Here is an 18675-nt window from a genome sequence, read left to right as displayed (position 1 = left end):
TTTCGATAGGAAGTCGTCCGAGGATGATGCAACTGCTTTACATAAGCAGGCGTACATAGCGAGCCATAGACACCACCGGCAGCCAACACACTCACACATCAATTACGGTGAGATAGACCTGCATCTCCGGTAATGTAGGTCGCAGTGCGTTTGGTAACCCTCCATAACCACACAGGTTCGACTTGGCCGCTGGGGTACTCACAGTTCACCAGTAAACACACTTCGTATCGATGTTAATACCTTACGAAGCTGAATTTTCCATCACTTACGTAAATACCGTACAGTTTTCAGACAGCATTTCTTTCGAATTTTGTTTCTTTGCTTCATTATTAATGTTTATTGTTAACAAAGTTGCGGATTAATTTTACCTTATAATTTCGTATCATAGTTATATTTCTACATAATTAGGGGAACTTTGTAATAACCCCCATCCATTGACGCATTGCGAGTCCAAAAATTTAGCATTTATTAATTCTGTTGTATAAGTTTAGTTAGTGTTTCTTTGGCTGGAAATCTAGGTAGGCTACTAATTAGCGTCATTAATCTGTCTGTAGCAGTGTGGAGAATGACTCTAAAGGTAATCAACTAACAAACATGGAGCAAGGTCAGGATAGGGAAGAGGTAGATGTAGTGGGGAGGAAAACACAACTTTTGCCATGGAACAGGCACCTCATATTGCACCCGAAAATGAAGCAGGGTTTAATAATGCATGCAGTTAGCTGGCACTGTGCGTTGTGATACCCAGGAATATGTCGCTTCACAAGACATTGGCGATACACTAAAAATTAGAAACTATGTGGTGGAGGAATATGATAGGCCAGATACACCACCACAGACGTACACATGATTCAGTTCACAGACGTCAACTCCAAGCAGAAAAGGTGAGTGGGGAAGCTAGGCTTTTACTATATTAGATTTTCTAGAGAATTGAAGGAGAGGAAGGAGGGGCTAGGAAGGATAACTTCAATAAGCTTAGGAAAGAAATGACAGAAAAAATAGCCACGGAAAGGGAGAAAGGTAAGGCCGAAGCAGACATGACTAAGAGAAAAGCGAAAGACGAGAGGAAAGTTTCAGAAGATGCAAGAGAAGAGGCTAGGAAAGGAATGTAAAAGGACTAGTAGTGAAATGAAGGCAAGACTAAAAGCAACAAGGACAGAAGCAATAGAGGAAACCAAATTATCTGTAACAGAAATAAGCGAAAATGAACACTAGCAACTGCAGAAACGAGAGAGATCATAACATGATCGAAGGAACCAAAACATGAAACTACAGAAGCTAGGAATAAAACGCAACAAATGTTCGCCGATAATAATTTCTATTTATATAAAGATACACTGTGTGGATTAGCGATAAGCAGGACGAGTAGTAGTAACGGAAAAACAGGAAAGAACTGCTGATGGATACACTGAAGATTTTATCAACACTAAACTGAACTAATCTGTAGGACACATAATCTGGGTATGATGGAGTGGCAGTTTTACAAGAGAAGTACAGGGTCGGACATCTTAGACACAATTCCAGCTCCAGCATCAGAAGTTCAGTCTTTACTCAAATTAAAAAAGGCACAAGAGCGAACAAACAAAAATGTTGATGCATTCATAGACGGATTAGAGCCAGATGCTTCGATACAAACGGTTTTATACCACAAAGGAGGACCCACGTGAGGGAAATGAGGAAGGGCAAGGGCAAGCTGCAGTGAAGACTCTGTTGCACCCACTAGGACGTGTATCATGGAGGGTGAGACATCTGATTTTAAGCAGATGTACAATGCTGAAGGGAATGCACTCCACTCCAAGGCGTAGATGTCTCGATTTGTTTCGTCATTGTCACCATTGTGGCGACTACAATATAAATTAGACTTCTTGTGTGCACGTTTACAAAACGATTTCCATCTATAATGATTAGGAAAACACGTCATAAAGGGAGTTTAAAGTGAAGCAAGAGACAGCGATGTGTGAAGATCTGGAAGTGTCTGGACAGAGTTCTTCAACCAATTCATACCTATGGCCTGTAGCAGTGGGGAAATCACCAGACTCTGTTACAAAAAATTGTTGATTAGAAACCTACAAGTACTAGAGGGGACATACAGTGACAACGTCAAAGATTTGAAGGACAAGTTGCCTGAACTAGCACATGTGAGATCAGAGGAAAGAATAAGAGGATACTAAAAATCACAATAAAGTTCGTCAGATGTCACAGTGGAATAGCAATACGAAGAGCAGCAGGCTTAGACCACCAGGACGGGGCTATCGATTCCATCCAGGAAAGGGAGAAGCAGGGAATTACTATCAGCCAAATAATAAGCCATATTTCATAACAAACTGGCAAGGCACGGACAGAGAAACGTAACAGGTGAAGACTATCGATACCAGACCACTGAATCCAAGAGAGAACCAGTCATCCATGAGCTCCATGATAGTGTTGACTGGTGATGAATGTGGGAACAGCTGTCGGAAAATTCACAGAACACATCAGAGTCAAACAAACTGACGTTATATGATATGTAAACAAGATGGATATATTGCCAGAGGACGACAAGGAAGATAACGAGACCGAGGTGCACACTGAAAATAGTGGTAGTGCTGAAGGCTAACCAGTTACAGAATATGACGTGGATAAATTAATTATTTTCACTCTAGGTCCCATAGCAGAGGAGGCGGGGAACCATCAAGGAGATGAGGTGAAAGAGCAGGATGCTGATAGAGAGAACAATGCAGATTTTGAGTTCATACCAGAAGAAGAGAGTAAAGAAGAGGAGTGACTGATATTTGGTTATTCCAGACGTTTGTATGAGGCCGAATAATTAACAGCATTAAAGATGTGTTTCATGCAAGGAGGTAAAATTAAACGGCAAATGGGGAAATCATTTTTGTGTGTAGAAGGATATAAATTTAACGTTCTCAACTATGATGGATTACTGGTTGAGGGATATCTTTATATTTCAGTTTGTTATGTAATAATGTTAGTGATCGTTAACTCCGTTTATTTGTAAAGATATTTTGTCTTGTCAAAAAGTTACATAAGTAGGAGATCATGTAGAGTACTGCATTCCCAAACAATTGGTACTGATAGTTAAGAAGAGTTATTACGACGAAGGAAGATGTATTTGTTGCAATGTAAGTCTGACCATGAATTACGAACAGCATATGTGTATTATGAGTACCCTACAATGGAAGTGCTGGTCCGAATAATAATTAAAGAGTAGTGGAGTCTTATGAATATTTGTTGGGCCTGTTGTGAGAACAGAGTGTAATTGGGAAGGTTTAAGTTATTTTGAACATTTACACACACATTTGATGTTAGACGGCAGGATAGGGAGAGTAGTTTAGAGTATTTGGTGTTTATATAATGGTAGAGTTTGGAAGAAGTTTTTTTGATGAAGATTTCTGAATATGTTGTCCACACTGAGAACATCAGGAGCACATGTTGCAAAATGATGTATGTACCAGAGCGTTTGGTGTCCTGGTCATGGAACCCTTTGCAGGAGGGCTATTAAGGAGACTTGGGTGTATTCTTTCCATACCTAGTGTTTCAGGATCATATATTGCGAAATAATGCACGTTTTAGGGTGTTACCTGCACCTGTAATAGGAGGAACCTGGTGGTGTTTTTGTGTATTTTCGTTTAAGGAACATGGTAAGTGGCAGAAGATGTGGATCATAAAGATCAACTAGGGACTGTGATTGTGTGAAGCACATGGTGGTGAGTCCGACACACACTAGTCGACCAACACAAGTCAAATATATGAAGCTTTTATTTAAGGACGTCAATTACTTTGATAGATTCTGTACTTTGCTTCTAGAGTTACTACACTAGCCAAACAGAGACGGAGATGATGAAAGGAGTAGAATTAATCCAAGCATAAGATGGACATGAAAAAGAGAATACATCAAGAAGAAAATCGTTAGCCAGGAAAGAGAATCACGTAAGTACACTAACAGGGAATGAAGGTTTAAATCAATGTGATGATAGGTTAGCTCCACAACTATCAGTTCTAATGAGAATGACAAAACTACACGTAAAATGTACCTACCTTTAGCTCTGGATAAGGGTGCCTACAGTTTCCAACGACGTGCAGATAGAGCAGAAGCCCAGGAAAATTAAAAGAAAGTGATAGAAAGCACTTCAACAACTGGCAGCTGGACTGTGCAACCGATAAAAAAAGATTATGAATAAAGAAGAAGACGGAGACATGCACTGAGGAGACAATGAGCATGATACGGTGTAGGTTTCCTGTTCTTGTATGACATTAGGGTGTGGGTAATCACTATAGAAGAACTGCGCGGTATGAAGGGTGTATATAAAGTTAGAACCTCTTGTGAGAAGATACGGAATGACATTGCATGATTGCTAACAATATAAATGGACTAACACCCCAAGAATGATATGCCCGTTGGATTATTTTTTGTCAGTAAGTCAATTGTGGAAGATCGTATAGCAAGAGTCATTCTGTGTGTTTTTGTCGTTCAGAGACAAATTACCTCATAATCAATGGGAACTGGTCGAACGAGGAGCCTGTTTCATTTTTGTAAAGTTATAACAAATTTTCCATAGAGACTGTGCTCACATTGTAAGGCAATTGTAGACTTTCTATAAGACATTACGTGTATACAGTGTTAGTAGTAAGGAAGTAACGCGGAAATTCTGAGTACTGTGCAAGTGTTCACGCAGATAGGTAGGCGAGTGAGTAGCGTGGAGGGGATAGCGATAGCTGGCGGCTAACGTTGGGCGGAGGACGATGGGATGTCAGGACACAGCGGAATGGCGAAACAGGTGGCCCAGCTGAGCTAGACGACTTACACCAGCACCAAGATGTGTGTAACGACCGGCGCAGAGCCGAACGATAAACAGCGGCGTCTCAGTCGGATTTGTGGCAGAGCGTCGTGTGGCTAAACGGGCCACCTTGTACGACCTTGGCGACTCCGAACCAGTGGGAGGTGTCCGCCGGCTCAACCATGAGGACAGTCCCGCACCACAGCAAATATAGCACATTGTGGGAGGCGCATGCACCCTTTGCAACGGAACAGCATAGACGTATCTTTTGTGAGACTCTGTAAGTAACAGTGGAAGGTGAAGTAACAAAATCGAGAGTTTATACATAGCCTGGAATGAAAGAGACAACACAGGCAGCGTGCATCACCTTTACAGCTGCACAAAAGTCAAAACAGAAGACCAGTCACGTTTTCCTTTCCCGCATCCTTCATGTTATACCGTGAAGGCGTGATCATACAGCACTTTACACCACCAAGTCTGATAATACTTCCCAACATCCGAGGAAGAATGAAAACTAGGAATAGACGCTCTCTCTGCACATCGCTAATAGCATCAGATCGAGTAGCAATTAGACGAGACCTTTTGAGGCAATGTTAGACACCAAACACCAAACATTGTGCGATCAGTAGAAACGCACATTACCTGGCTGAGGATGACATGGAGTGGATGTCAAAAGCAAGAATCCAGAGCACGCCCACGACATCCCGTTCGGGTTGACGCGGCCAAGATGAAGAGACGACAGCGCAACACATGCGCATTCTGATGAGCCAGCCACCACGACGCTTGTAGCCGACAGGTATCAGCGTCAGCTCGCCCTCCCACGTGCTGAACCACATACCTCTCACCCCACATTCAGACCGAAACAGTGAGTAACCCTTCTTACGTACGTGTGCAAACTGTGAACATCCTACTTAGCGTGTGAAACGAACTTGAATTTCTTAAAAGACAGCATAGTCGCCGTTGACTGTATAAAATATTGATTGAAATATTGTAATTTAGGCAGTATGGCCATTTTCAAATAACACTGCAAAGTCACATTCTGTCGGAGGATAAAACTATCTGACGTGAGTACATGTCGTCGTTAAAATGCATCCTTTTGACTGTGAGAGTCACACAAGATCCGATGAGTACGACACTTATTACATAGTTATATGTTGTTGGATATATACTGACGACGACATGTAGTCATGTGAGATAGTTTTGTATCCTGAAAGAATGTGACTTTGCAGTGTTACTTGAAAATGGGCATAAGGCCGAGATTACAAGAGTACAGTAAATATTTTATACAGCCAACGGAGACTATGATGTCTTTTAAGAAATATTATATGGCTGTGAATCACAACCATGAGAAGTTAAACTTGAATTTGTCACTATCAGGAAAACCTTTAGTACAGCTATTTCTAATATTATTTCCTTCAGAAAAACTTTATTTTTCATTCAGTTTTAAACTACCCTAATGAACATAACAGTTGTTAGCTTAGTTATTGGTTGGCTTTAGGCTACTGATATTACCTAAAGCTCTTTATATGAAACCTTTCGATGATATTTAACGAGGGAAGAAATATGAAAAGAGCTGTTAATATTCGTAGCTGGAGGATGTTCTGCAGTAATTTATTAATCGGCGAAAATTCATTTTTCCTTTGAGTAATGCAGTGGCGTTACAGCTCGTTGTAGAACGTCGTTCGCTGCTCTTTGATGTACCGGCACGTGCAAATTCTTGCCGAAATGTGAAATCTTATTGCTTATAATTACTCCCTCCCTTCAAAGTCGTATCGATGTATACTGATGGCACCGTTGGCTATTGCTCATCCTTACCGTAGCAAAGACCAGCTAATGTATATTGTTCGCCTTACTTAAGCTCAGTTGTTTTGTTAAGCACTTCATTTCTTATCTGCTGTTCAAAGTAACGTAAGTGCTGGCGTAAATTGTTTTTATACACCGTGCTGAGGCGATAGTTTTTAAGTGTGGGTAAGTTTGTAGCAAGGAAGAGGAAGAAACACTGGATTTTCATTCGTCCACTAGCGTTACGCTAAGTAACAAACATGTACATACCAGTACAACAGCCCAATTAACTATCGATAACAGTTTGACGTTAGAAGTGGAGTCGTATTTGTATATTGGTAAAACTCAGGGAATGCAATTTTTCAGTGTTTCATAAAGCAGTGGAGCGGCAGACATCATAAAAAATAACATTTAATTAAAATCAGTGCTCAAAATTTGTTTTAGATTTGCATGTCTCCCCCAAATGCAGCGTTGGTCATCAAAAATAAAACTTCAACCGCGATTTTTTCATTTCTTTAAAAAATTTGCTAGATATTCTGTCTTTAATTGTTCAAATCGCAAGGTATCGCCAAATGTGGTCACCTGGGCTGTATACATTTATGAAAAGTTGTTCCGATACGGAATGATGAGGAGGGGTCTAGCAGAGCGGAAGTGGAATCTGATGACAGCATGTCAGATGGATCGTTTGTCTGTAAAACATTTTTTCAGCGGGCTGTTGGCGTTTTCAGAGATACGTGAAAAGGTAGGCAACGCCTATACGAGACAATAAGTGTCTCGAGCATTTGTTAGATCGGTTACAGCTGCTGCAATTGCAGGTTATCAAGATTTAAGTGAGTCTCAACGTGATATTACAATCGTCAGAAGAGCGATGGGACACAGCATCTCCGAGGTAACGATGAACCGCTGATTTTCCCAAACGACCATTTCACGAGTGTACCGTGAATATCAGGAATCCTATAATACATGAAATCTCCGTGATTGCTACGGCTGGAAAAAGATTCTGTAAGAACGGGACCAACGACGACTGAAGAGAATCGTTCAACGTGACAGAAGAGCAGTCCTTCCGCCAAATTTCTTCCGATTCCAGTGCTGGATCATCAAAAAGTGTCAGCGTGCGAACCATTCAACGAAACATCATCGGTATGGGCTTTCGTAGCGAAAGGCCCACTTGGCTACCCTGATGGCTGCACGACACAAAGCTTTACGCCTCGCATGGTTCCGTCAACACCGACAGTGGACTGTTGATGACTGGAAACATGTTGCCTGGGTGGAAGAATCTCATTTCACATTGTATCGAGCGGATGTATGTGTATGGGTGTGGAGACATCCTCATAATTCCGTGGACCCTGCATGTCAGCAGGGAACTATTCAAGGTGATGGAGGCTCTGTGATTTTCTGGGCCGTATGCAGTTCGAGAGATATGGTATCCCTGATACGTCTAGATACGACACTGACAGGTAACACGTACGTAAGTAACCTGTCAGATCACCTGCATCCATTCACGTCTGTTGTGCATTCCGACGAACTTGGACGATTCCAGCAGAACAATGCTACACTCACGCCTCCAAAATTGCTACAAAGTGGCTCCTGGAACTCTTCTGAGTTTAAACACTTCCGCTGGCCACCAGTCTCCACAGATATGAACATCATTCAGCATATCTGGGATGCCTTCCAACGTGCTGTTCAGGAGAGATATCCAGCCCCTCCTAATCTTACGAATTTATGGACAGCCCTGCAGGATCCATGGTGTCATTTCCCTCTAGCACTACTTCTGACATTATTCGAGTCATGCCACGTCGTTTTGCGATACTTCTGCGTCCTAGCCTGGGGCCCTACATGATATTAAGCAGGTTGTCTGCCTCTGCAGATTAGTACAAAACAATATACAAATAGTTCTTCCAATTTCTACAACACGCTGAGTAGCTCTTTGCATTGAGGCGTTGAGCTAGCGGTTCCTGAATACGGGAGGCGAGACTGTTCGAATCCGTACGCCGGCACTCTTGAAAATGGTTTTAGTGTAGGCAAATACCGGGACTGGATCATCATTACAGGCCACAGTCAATTCCTTCCGAATCCCTTTCTTTCCTTAGAGATTCCAGGTCATTAAGTATACAACTCACTGCTTAATATAAATGTGCTGCATTCAAAGCGAGATGAAAATAACTTTGGAGATTCCTGGCACTAAACGCCATATGATAAGTAAATAATAATGCAAATTCTCCTCATTTAGGCTCATATGCTGCTCTGCCGTGACATTCTTTAACGCAGAGAATGATATTTTTACATTGGAAGAAGTGATAAATGTGTACGTAACCTTCATAATACCGAACATTTTTTTTTTGGGAATGCTCAGTACCACTGGGATCTCCAGTGACCCCACTAGAATACTTTTTTTTACTAACGATAATTTTAATAAATGTTAAATCTAATCAGATTCTTTATATTCTTTTCATATTCCAAGACTTCATGGTAGTGGAATGACCAAAATGAAAATGCACAGCTATTTTTAACAACGTATTTCAGAAAAGTGTACAAATGATTATGATGAAACTGCAAATATTTGTGATCAGATTCCAAACGTATATATTATGAGGTATTTTCTAATGGTTTTACTCACAGAACATTCACATTTTGAGAAACTTTTTATTGACGGAGCTTTCACAAAGAGGACACCGTCCTCATTGTTTTAGTCTGTGGTGTTGGTAACAGTACTGTGGAACAAATATTGTCTAGTTTTTTGCCAATGAGTTGTTTTCGTAGTTCTATGAGGAATGCGCCTTCTTGAACTTACTTCTTTCTGCCCAGCCTGGTATAAGATGGAGCGATATTATAACTGCATCCAGTGCACTGGTATCAGTCATTTTATAATCCTCTTGGTAGTGAACACTGTGACCAGCTTGTCCATTGGTTTACCAGTGATTTTGTTTTATTGTAATCCAGGGTCACTATTGGCTTGGATTTTTCTCCTCTTTCATTTCCTTGAACACACTGTACTGAGCAAAGTTCCTTCTTTTCCTTTGTTTCTACAGTACGGAACAGATTTTGAAACCCAAACCTGGATGATTATTTGACTCAAGCTTTAGTCTGAATGAACGCTTCTGTCAGTTCTCCTTTGCATCTTCTAACAGTTCCCATAAGTCTGACATCCATTTTCACAAATTTTCTAACCAAACTAAGTCTTATGAAAAAGTGGTCAGTGGATACATTTCTCCCATTTCCTTCTACGTCTTTCACTATATGTAAAACAACCCTTTTTCTATGACCAGTTTCACGTGATTCATTTTCTTGTCGATCAGAAGAAACCTGCAGAATGAGAACGTGAAATGTTGCACGATCTCATACAGCCGTAAATTCTACCCATATTTTCCTGACTTTGAAGGAATATGTTGTTGGCAGTGAGATGTACTACTAAATGTCACTAATAGTTCGTCTGTTGATACGTTTCTGTGAGGAAAATAAGCGTGTTGAATTATCTTTGGCCACCTTTCAAGTATGGGGAACAGCTTGTCAGGTGGATGGTTGTGTCAACTCGCATCCGCGTTGTCAAATCCGATGCCTCTTGAAATTAGGATAAAACTATTTCACTAAAAGCGACCTACCATTTTCCTTGTTCCACAGATGTGTTATTATTTCATTATGGGCCATGTAAACACCTGCTGAGATCCAGTTGGCGATAAAATAGTTCCGTTCAGCGGCATCTATTAGTGTCCATCTACTACAGTAAACAAGACTTCCCTCTCTGTTAGTCCACATTATTATTCGATCAATTATGTTTTACCTAACAAGCATCTGAAAATCTGAAGTTGTGGTGTCCACATTTTTACTGCGAACTGGCTAATCGTAGCTTTACTCGCGTTATATTGCATCTTTCGTCTCTACTAAGTGCGAAATTTCTTCATTGTCTTTCTACTTAAGCCAACGAGATAAAAACTATCTATGTGGAACTAGACTTTATCGCACATATATAGTAACTTAAAATACAATAATTACTTACCTATAACAGTCAGAAGTATGCATCATAGACTGGACGTTTGGACTGCCTAAATCTTCTTCCGAACTTCCGTTTGATTCAGGAATATTCTCTTCTATGACGTCTTTCTCTCCATCGCCACACGACGCATCAGAATCTCTATCACTGTTTCATTCTCCAGAGCGAGAAAATCTTTCCGTAATACTGCGAGCACTTCTTTTTGGGAAAGGTGGCGAATAGCTTTCACCTAAATGCAGTAACACAGAATTAATCTCCAAACGGTTGAAAAAAGTAACTGATGTCATGTGAAGTCCTGTAAACAATCGCTTTTTCCAACAATATTTCCAACAATATAGCACAGCAAATAAAGCAACAATTATTGATGGTAAAACACCGTTAATGTATCATAAATCCCAAGAGAGAAGTGGAGACGAATATGATCCAATCAGTATTCAGTAGTTCTATCATGATTTTCTGCAAAACTAAATACCTTCAAAACGTTTCATTAATGCGTTATGAAACTATTACAAATTCCAGAAAAAGTACGATTTTTTATAATTATGAGGAATGTACTACAAGATTTATCTTAGAGGAAAACTGTGAAAGTATAAGGTTGGATGATTCCTGATCATTTGCATTTTGGCACCATAAGTAGTTCTAGCATCTCTGTCCAGCAGAGGAATATCAGATCTGCTTATTCCAGCAGACCACTCGATAACCATCACGATTTCCCAAAAAATTCGCCCACCCCAATTCCTGATCACTTCCTCAGCTCAAACTAGAGATTGAAAGAAGCACAACACAAAATAATCTTGGAAGTTGAAGGGAGAAAAGGCACACCTGCTTTTTAATAGTATGCCAAAACACAGCAATCCTAAGCAATGAGATAATGTCTCTGCTTATTGTCGAATAAAATTTAGTTCTTTATGGAAATACCATGTTTTGTGGAGCAAGATCCAGAAAACGCACTACTATGCACGACAGGGTAATATTATGCACTAAAGCCAGAAAAAATGTCTTTATAATGTGGAATGTGTTACACTATGTATAAAAATTAAATTGAATGGTGTGGTATGCTTGCGTTTACTTCCTACATTGTCAAAACATACAAACATGCACGGAAATAATGTGGTTATCTGGTGTTATTAAGCTATGAAGGAGTCATACCGCAATTTGGGGAGTATAACCAACGCAGACAAGAACGCACATGGAAACCCTGGTTTAATAACAAAATACCAAAGTGAGTCTGGTAGCAGATTACAGTGTAAATACTTTTGTTTCTTAAATTTATTTACAACCGTCTATCACTCATTTGTTTTAAGTACTGTTTCTGCAGTTCAAAAAAATAGTTTATGAAATCAACAGTTGACTCTATGGCGAGAAATACGAGAGGAAAAATGATTTCACGAGAACTGGAATGACGCAACATGCAACTTTCCGCCTTGACTCCAACATTTCCAGCTGCCAAGGCTAGTCAAGACAGTTGAGCTGTGTCCTTAAAAAGGAACAAACTGATAGGATAGGAAGGGCTCTCCATGGGATAAAGTGACCATTAATAAACGACTAAAGAATCGGCAGCTACTGTACCTATATAATGGTGGTGAAAGAGAGCATAAGCCTTTGGACAGAGACATGCTGAATAAAAGCAGTTCGGCCTAGAAGGTAATGCATGAAGCCTTCAGCAATTAGCGTAGCGGAAGCAGCATCTACAACTACATGAATATTCTGCAGTTCACACTTAAGTGCCTGGCACAACGTTCATGGAACCACAGTCACGGTATATCTACACCGTTCCGTTCTCGAACGGCGCCCAGGAGAAACTAACACTTAATCTTCCCTTGTAAGCTCTGATTTCTCTTATTTTATTAGGATGCTAATTTATCTCTATGTAGGTTAACGTCAATAAATATCTTCGCAGTCGGAGAAGAAAGCCTTTGACTGAAATTTCGTGAAAAGATCTTTCCGTAAGGAAAGGCGCCTTAGTATTAATGCCTGCTTCACCATATTGTGTATCACATCCTTGACGATCTTCCCCTTATGTCGCGATAATGATAAACGAGCTGCCATCCTTTAAACTCTTACGACTTCCTTTGTTAGTTCTGTCGGGTAAGGATCCGATACCGTGCTGTTATACTCTAGCTGAGGACGGACAAGCGTAGTGTAGGCAGTATATTTAGTTGATTTATTGCATCCTCTAAGTATTCTGTTTGTCAAGATGAGTCTGCGGCTCACCTTATCCATAACATTACTCGTATTGTTGTGCATTTTAAGTTGTTCGTATGTGTAAACCCTAGGCATTAGGTGGAACTGATAGCCTTTAGATTTGTGTGATTTATCGTATAATCGAAATTTAACGTAATCCTTTTAGTAGTACTGGATAATCCCACACTTGTCATTATTTAGGGCGAATTGCCACATTTCGAACCTTACAGATAGCTTCTCTAAATCATATCGGACTTGTTACTGATCTTCTGACGAGTTTAACGGACGGGATGGTATAATTTCCAAAACAATAAGAAGGCTGCTCATGTTGTTTCCTGCTCCCTGATATACATTTTAACAGCAGAGGGCCTATAACACTTTCCTGTGGGACGTCAGGTATCACTTATGTTTCAATCGAGGACTTTCCAGTAACTAATACAAACTGTAACCTTTCTGACAGGAAATCACAAATCGAGTCGCACAGCTGAGACCATACTCCATAGGCATGCAATTTGATTAGAAACCACAGCATCACAAGCTTTCCGGTAATGGTTCAAGTGGTTCTGAGCACTATTGGACATAACTTCTGAGGTCATCAGAAGTTAAGACTGTAGCACCTAGAACCGCTCGGCCACTACGGCCGGCTTTTCGGAAATCTAGAAACGTGGAATCAAGATCGTATCCCGTGTCAGTGCCACTAATTATTTCGTGAGAGTAAAGAGACAGTTGTGTTGCACAAGAACGATGTTTGCTGGATACATGCTGACTATGTGTCAATGGATCATTTTTGTCAAGGTAATTCTTAATGTTCGAACGAAGTATATGTTCCAAATTCCTATTACAAGCCAGTGTCATTGATGTGAAAGTGTAATTCAACGATTAGTGTTACCAGCTGCAATAATGGTGGAAGGGGAAGAAACGAAATGAAATTTGCACCAAGGTCAGGACTTGAACTTGCTTACCAGGCATGTTGGTTTCATGGATTTGGGGGAGCGGCCAAACAGCGAGGTCATCGGCCCCATCAGATTAGGGAAGGATGGGAAAGCAAGTCAGCCGTGCTCTTTCAAATGAACCGTCCCGGTATGCGCCTGATACGACTTAGGAAAACCACGGAAAACCTAAATCAGGATGACCGGCCGCGCATTTGAATCGTCGTCCTCCAGAAAGCGAGTCCTGTGTGCTAACCATTGCGCCACCTCCCTCAATCACTAGGCAGGAATGCTATCCATTACAACACCGCAAACACTGCTGCACGGCCTACTCCTGTAGAGTTCCCTCCCAAACTTCAGTTCACATCTTCCCCTTCTTACATCGTCACTATTACCGAGGTCTCCGGCGTTGGAATATGATACCAGTGTTGGACGTAATGGCAAAATCCTGCCAGCACCTCAGCTGTAGTAGTTCTGAAGATATAATTAAATTTTCCTCCAGACGTTTGAGTCTCAGTTTTATCTACGATAATGACGGAAGCTGAAGAAAGGAACCAGGGTCTCCTTGCTTACTACGCAGTAATGCTAGACCTGTGCAATTTTCCAGTGTTTAGGTACGAGTCTTTCGTCGACAGAGCAGATTTATTATATGGTTGCAAAGTATGAAGTTGTTGTATCGTCATTGTATTGTTTTGAACTGGGGGACTAGAAACGACGGAGGCTTCGTCAGGCCAAAGGCGTCAGTGGTCCACAACACCATAAGAGACCACAGCACTGCACCCATCCCACCGCCGCCCCACATGGAACCCAGGATTATTGTGCGGTTCGACCCCCAGTGGACTACCCTCCCCCCTCACCACCCACTGGGAAAGTCTCGTACCAGACGAGTGTAACCCCAATGTTTGCATGGTAGAGTAATTATGGAGACAGTGTTTGTTCAGCGATCGGCAACATAGTGAAACTGAGGCGGAATAAGGGGAACAAGCCTGCATTCGCCGAGGCAGATGGAAAACCGCTTTAAAAAGCATCCACAGGCACACCGGGCCTCGACACTTACCCGCCAGGCGGATTTGTGCCGGGGAGCGGCAAGCCTTCCCGCTCAGGAAACAACGCGTTACACCGTACGGCTGGCCGGGCGTGGCTGTGTCAGCATACTCTGAAAGAAACCCAATTAATATACAGTCTGGATCTGGAGACTTGCCTTTATTATGTAATCTGAGTTGCTTCACTGCACCAAGGATATTTATTTCTAACTTATTTATATCGGCAACTGTTATTGATCTGGAATACGTACTTTGGATTTTCTGGTGATTTGTAATTCAGATTTAGTTAGCACTATCATTCGTTACATGACAATCGGCATCAGGCAATGAAAGTTCTGACTGTGTGTTGACAATGGCGTGCTTTATTAGGGACCAGATTTGCCAGATTTTGAAAAAAAAGTTTCGTTTTGGAAACTGTTTAGAGCATCACTCATTGAGATTCACACTAAATTTCTGCAAAATGTCGTCGATTATGATAATTTTATGCTCATTTAATTATCCCAGACTTTATTCGTTGCTTCTGCGATAGTGGCTGGTTCAAATGGCTCTGAGCAATATGGGACTTAACATCTATGATCATCAGTCCCCTAGACCTTAGAACTACTTAAACCTAACTAACCTAAGGACATCACACAACACCCAGTCATCACGAGGTAGAGAAAATCCCTGACCCCGCCGGGAATCGAACCCGGGAACCCGGGCGCGGGAAGCGAGAACGCTACCGCACGACCACGAGCTGCGGACTCTGCGATAGTTTTCTCACTTGTTTTGTGCACCATGGGATGAAAAGGTTGTTAATTTATTTGGTATAAATCTCTCTTCTGCCGTTGACACTATTTCACTGACTTCAAGCCACATCCGTTCTAAATTTGTGTAGTTAGTTCGGAAGGAAAAGAGATGTCTCGCACGAAAGCGTTAGATTTTTTACATAGTTATATTTTACCTGTATTTTTCATGGGATTGCATGTTACGACATTCAGTCTAGCTACAATGACCTTATAAGCACAATGAATCTGTCATGATGCTCCTTATCTACGCAGATTGATTTGTTGTGAAGTATTTTATCAAAACCGTTTATTTACTCTTCGAGTGTGCTGTTGAACTATCGCTCAGAATAATTTTTGGAGAGAGAATTTAGGACAATTTCGGACGATGTATTATTTCACTACCAGCAGTGAACGTGTATTTTGGCCAACATATCGAGAAAAGATTTGAGCCACTGCCAATTATGAGTAGGGCACCTATTTAGGATTTTGAGAGGACACTCAATTTTTTTTTAACCTTTCAGAACTGTACAATCTGTATTTTATCAGATGATACGTCGCAAAACAGGAGAAGTTCTGACCGTACGTGAAGCCCGTCACTATTATTGAAATTAGCATTCAGTCGCTCATTGATGACAAAGAAACTGAAATTGATGGTAATAGATGAAGAGAAGAAATTTATCAAAGCTTAACACGAGTCAAGTGCAGATTAATCCGACGCAAGTGAATTGTTATTACTATATTTTTATGCAGATATTAATTGTTATTGGTTTTCTGGTTACGGTCTGTTTTCTTCCTCATCCTTCCCCTGTATGCGATCGAGGTCAGCCTCTACGGATCATGTTATCGATGGGAATTTAAACTACACTAAAGAAAAACAAAAAGGCCGCCCAGTCACGACGGAGTTATCACAAAGACTGCAATTTCATAAAAAATGTATGATTTATTTAAGAGAAAGAGCTTCACAAATTGAGCAAAGACAGTTGCGCGCTACTCCATCATTGGCACATATGCAGACAGTTATATGTAAACCCAGAATGGTTTCCCATCAACAGTAACTAAATGAGGCGGGGAGTATAGTTGACGTACCACAGTGCTGTAAGGATACCACGCATAACAACCACAGGGGTTCTGATATGAAATCAAATGGCACGTCAGAACATCGCTCCTCGTTGTCGGGTCGTATGGCGAGCCACAATCAGGTTGGTATCCCACTGCAGTCTGCGGCATCTCCAAACACTTCTTCACCTTGGAATTTCATTGATTAGAGTAGTCTTCTCCTATGATTTCCACTTTAAGCTGCGCCACAGTCCCCAGCGAAGGCCTCAATTTCCCCAACCGTGTGGCTCAATAATCAGAAGTGACGCTCTGGGGTGCCATTTCTTTTTATAGTTGTACCCCTTAGGATGCCATTAGCGGCACCCTTGCAGTACCGCGGTACATCGACGACAGTCGACAACTCGATATGATGCCCTCATAGAAAGCCATCCTGTGCTTCCATTTCAGCAAGATAATGAATCCCGCTAATATATAGTGTTTCTACTCCGTGTCTTCGTGCTTGCCAAAACCCACCTTGGTCAGCAAGATCGCCAGATCTCTCCCGAATCGATAACGTTTTGAACATTATCGGCAGGGCCCTCCTACCAACAAGGATTTTGACGATCTAGCTCACCAATTGGACAGGATTTGGTACGATATCCTTCAGGAGAGAACACAGCAACTTTACCAATCAACGCCAAGCCAAATTACTGCATTAATAAGGGCCAAAGGTAGACCAACGAGTTATTGTTTTGGTCATATTTGTGAAGCTCCAACTCTTTAAAAAATCATCGAACTTTTCTGACATTTTAATCGTTTGGTTGTCTGTAAATGTACATCAAATATATAGAATTCCGTCTGAATGAGATAGTTTCCTCGTGCTGGGTCGTTGTTTGTTGTTTTTCTCTCTTCTTTTTCTGTCTTGTCTTTTTCCTTCATTATTTCTTCTCAAATCAGCCCTCTCAGTGGTTTGCTTCTAAAACGGTGATACAAAATTACGTAGCGGAGGAAGATTTGCAAAGGATGAGATGAAACTTCCTGGCGGATTAAAACTGTGTGCTGGACCGAGACTCGAAATCGGGACCATTGCCTTTCATGGACAAGTGCTCTACCAACTGAACTACCCAAGAGATACAAGGTCAGCAGAAGAGCTGGAAGAAAGGATATTGCGGAGATACTTCTTAGCCACAGTCGGGGTGATGTTTCCAGAGGAAATTTTCACACTGCATTGGAATGTGCGCTGTTAAGTAACTTCTTGGAAGATTATAAATGTGTACCGGACCGAAACTCCAAATCGGGACCTTCGTCTTTCGCCGGCAACTGATCTAACATATTTTTTTAAAATTTATGTTTGTATGTATGTATTTATTTATTTATTGTGAGAAATGGTTGTAGTTTTTCAGCTGACTTGGAGGGCCGAAAATGCACCGAAGAGCACCAGCATGAGAGCAATTGCAACACGTCTGCACAAAGCGCAAGGGCTGGTCCGGTATTTGAACCTGAGACTTCTACACTCGAAGCAGGAAACATACCCCAATTTTATTTTATTTTATTTTATTTGTTTTTGTTTTTAGGGCGTCCAGTCTCCCAGCCATTCTCTCACTTGTGTTGCCTTCATCGGCCAGTTCCTAAGCCGTATTTGCAAATAAATCACTACATTCGATTTGGAAAAAGAAAGAAAATGGATGGAAGCTCATTGATGAGAAAGGAAAAATAAACATTTTCTCCAATTTTTTATGTAAGTAGAATAAACTAAATTATGTAGTATTTGAAGTCTTCCGCATCATATGGAATTTCTTCTTGAGATTTCTTCTTTCCAGAGTAGTAAACAGTAAAGCGCATGGTACACAAATGACTCTCTCTTCATTGTTGAAGGTAATTTGCTCTCTGGTTATGTGAGAGAAAAGAAATATAAGAACAAAAAATGGCAAATAAAACTGCCCTCGGCATTGCTAAGCGTCTGGGTTAATATGTTAAGATTTCGACAATAACTAAAGTTTCAGGAAGCAACTAGGATTCTTACATACAGGTCAGAGTCAACCTCTACTATCCGAAATACTGGATTTGAAATAGTTGACCGTTGATTACGATGTTCAGCATATTTCCTCCTGTAGTCACGACGTTGGCTTATTTTAAGGTAGTCAGTTTCGATGTAAGGATAATAATCTATAAAAG

This window comes from Schistocerca gregaria, chromosome 4, assembly GCF_023897955.1.
Source record: "Schistocerca gregaria isolate iqSchGreg1 chromosome 4, iqSchGreg1.2, whole genome shotgun sequence".
In the NCBI taxonomy this organism is placed as follows: Eukaryota; Metazoa; Arthropoda; class Insecta; order Orthoptera; family Acrididae; genus Schistocerca; species Schistocerca gregaria.
Note: the sequence above shows the minus strand (reverse complement) of the source record.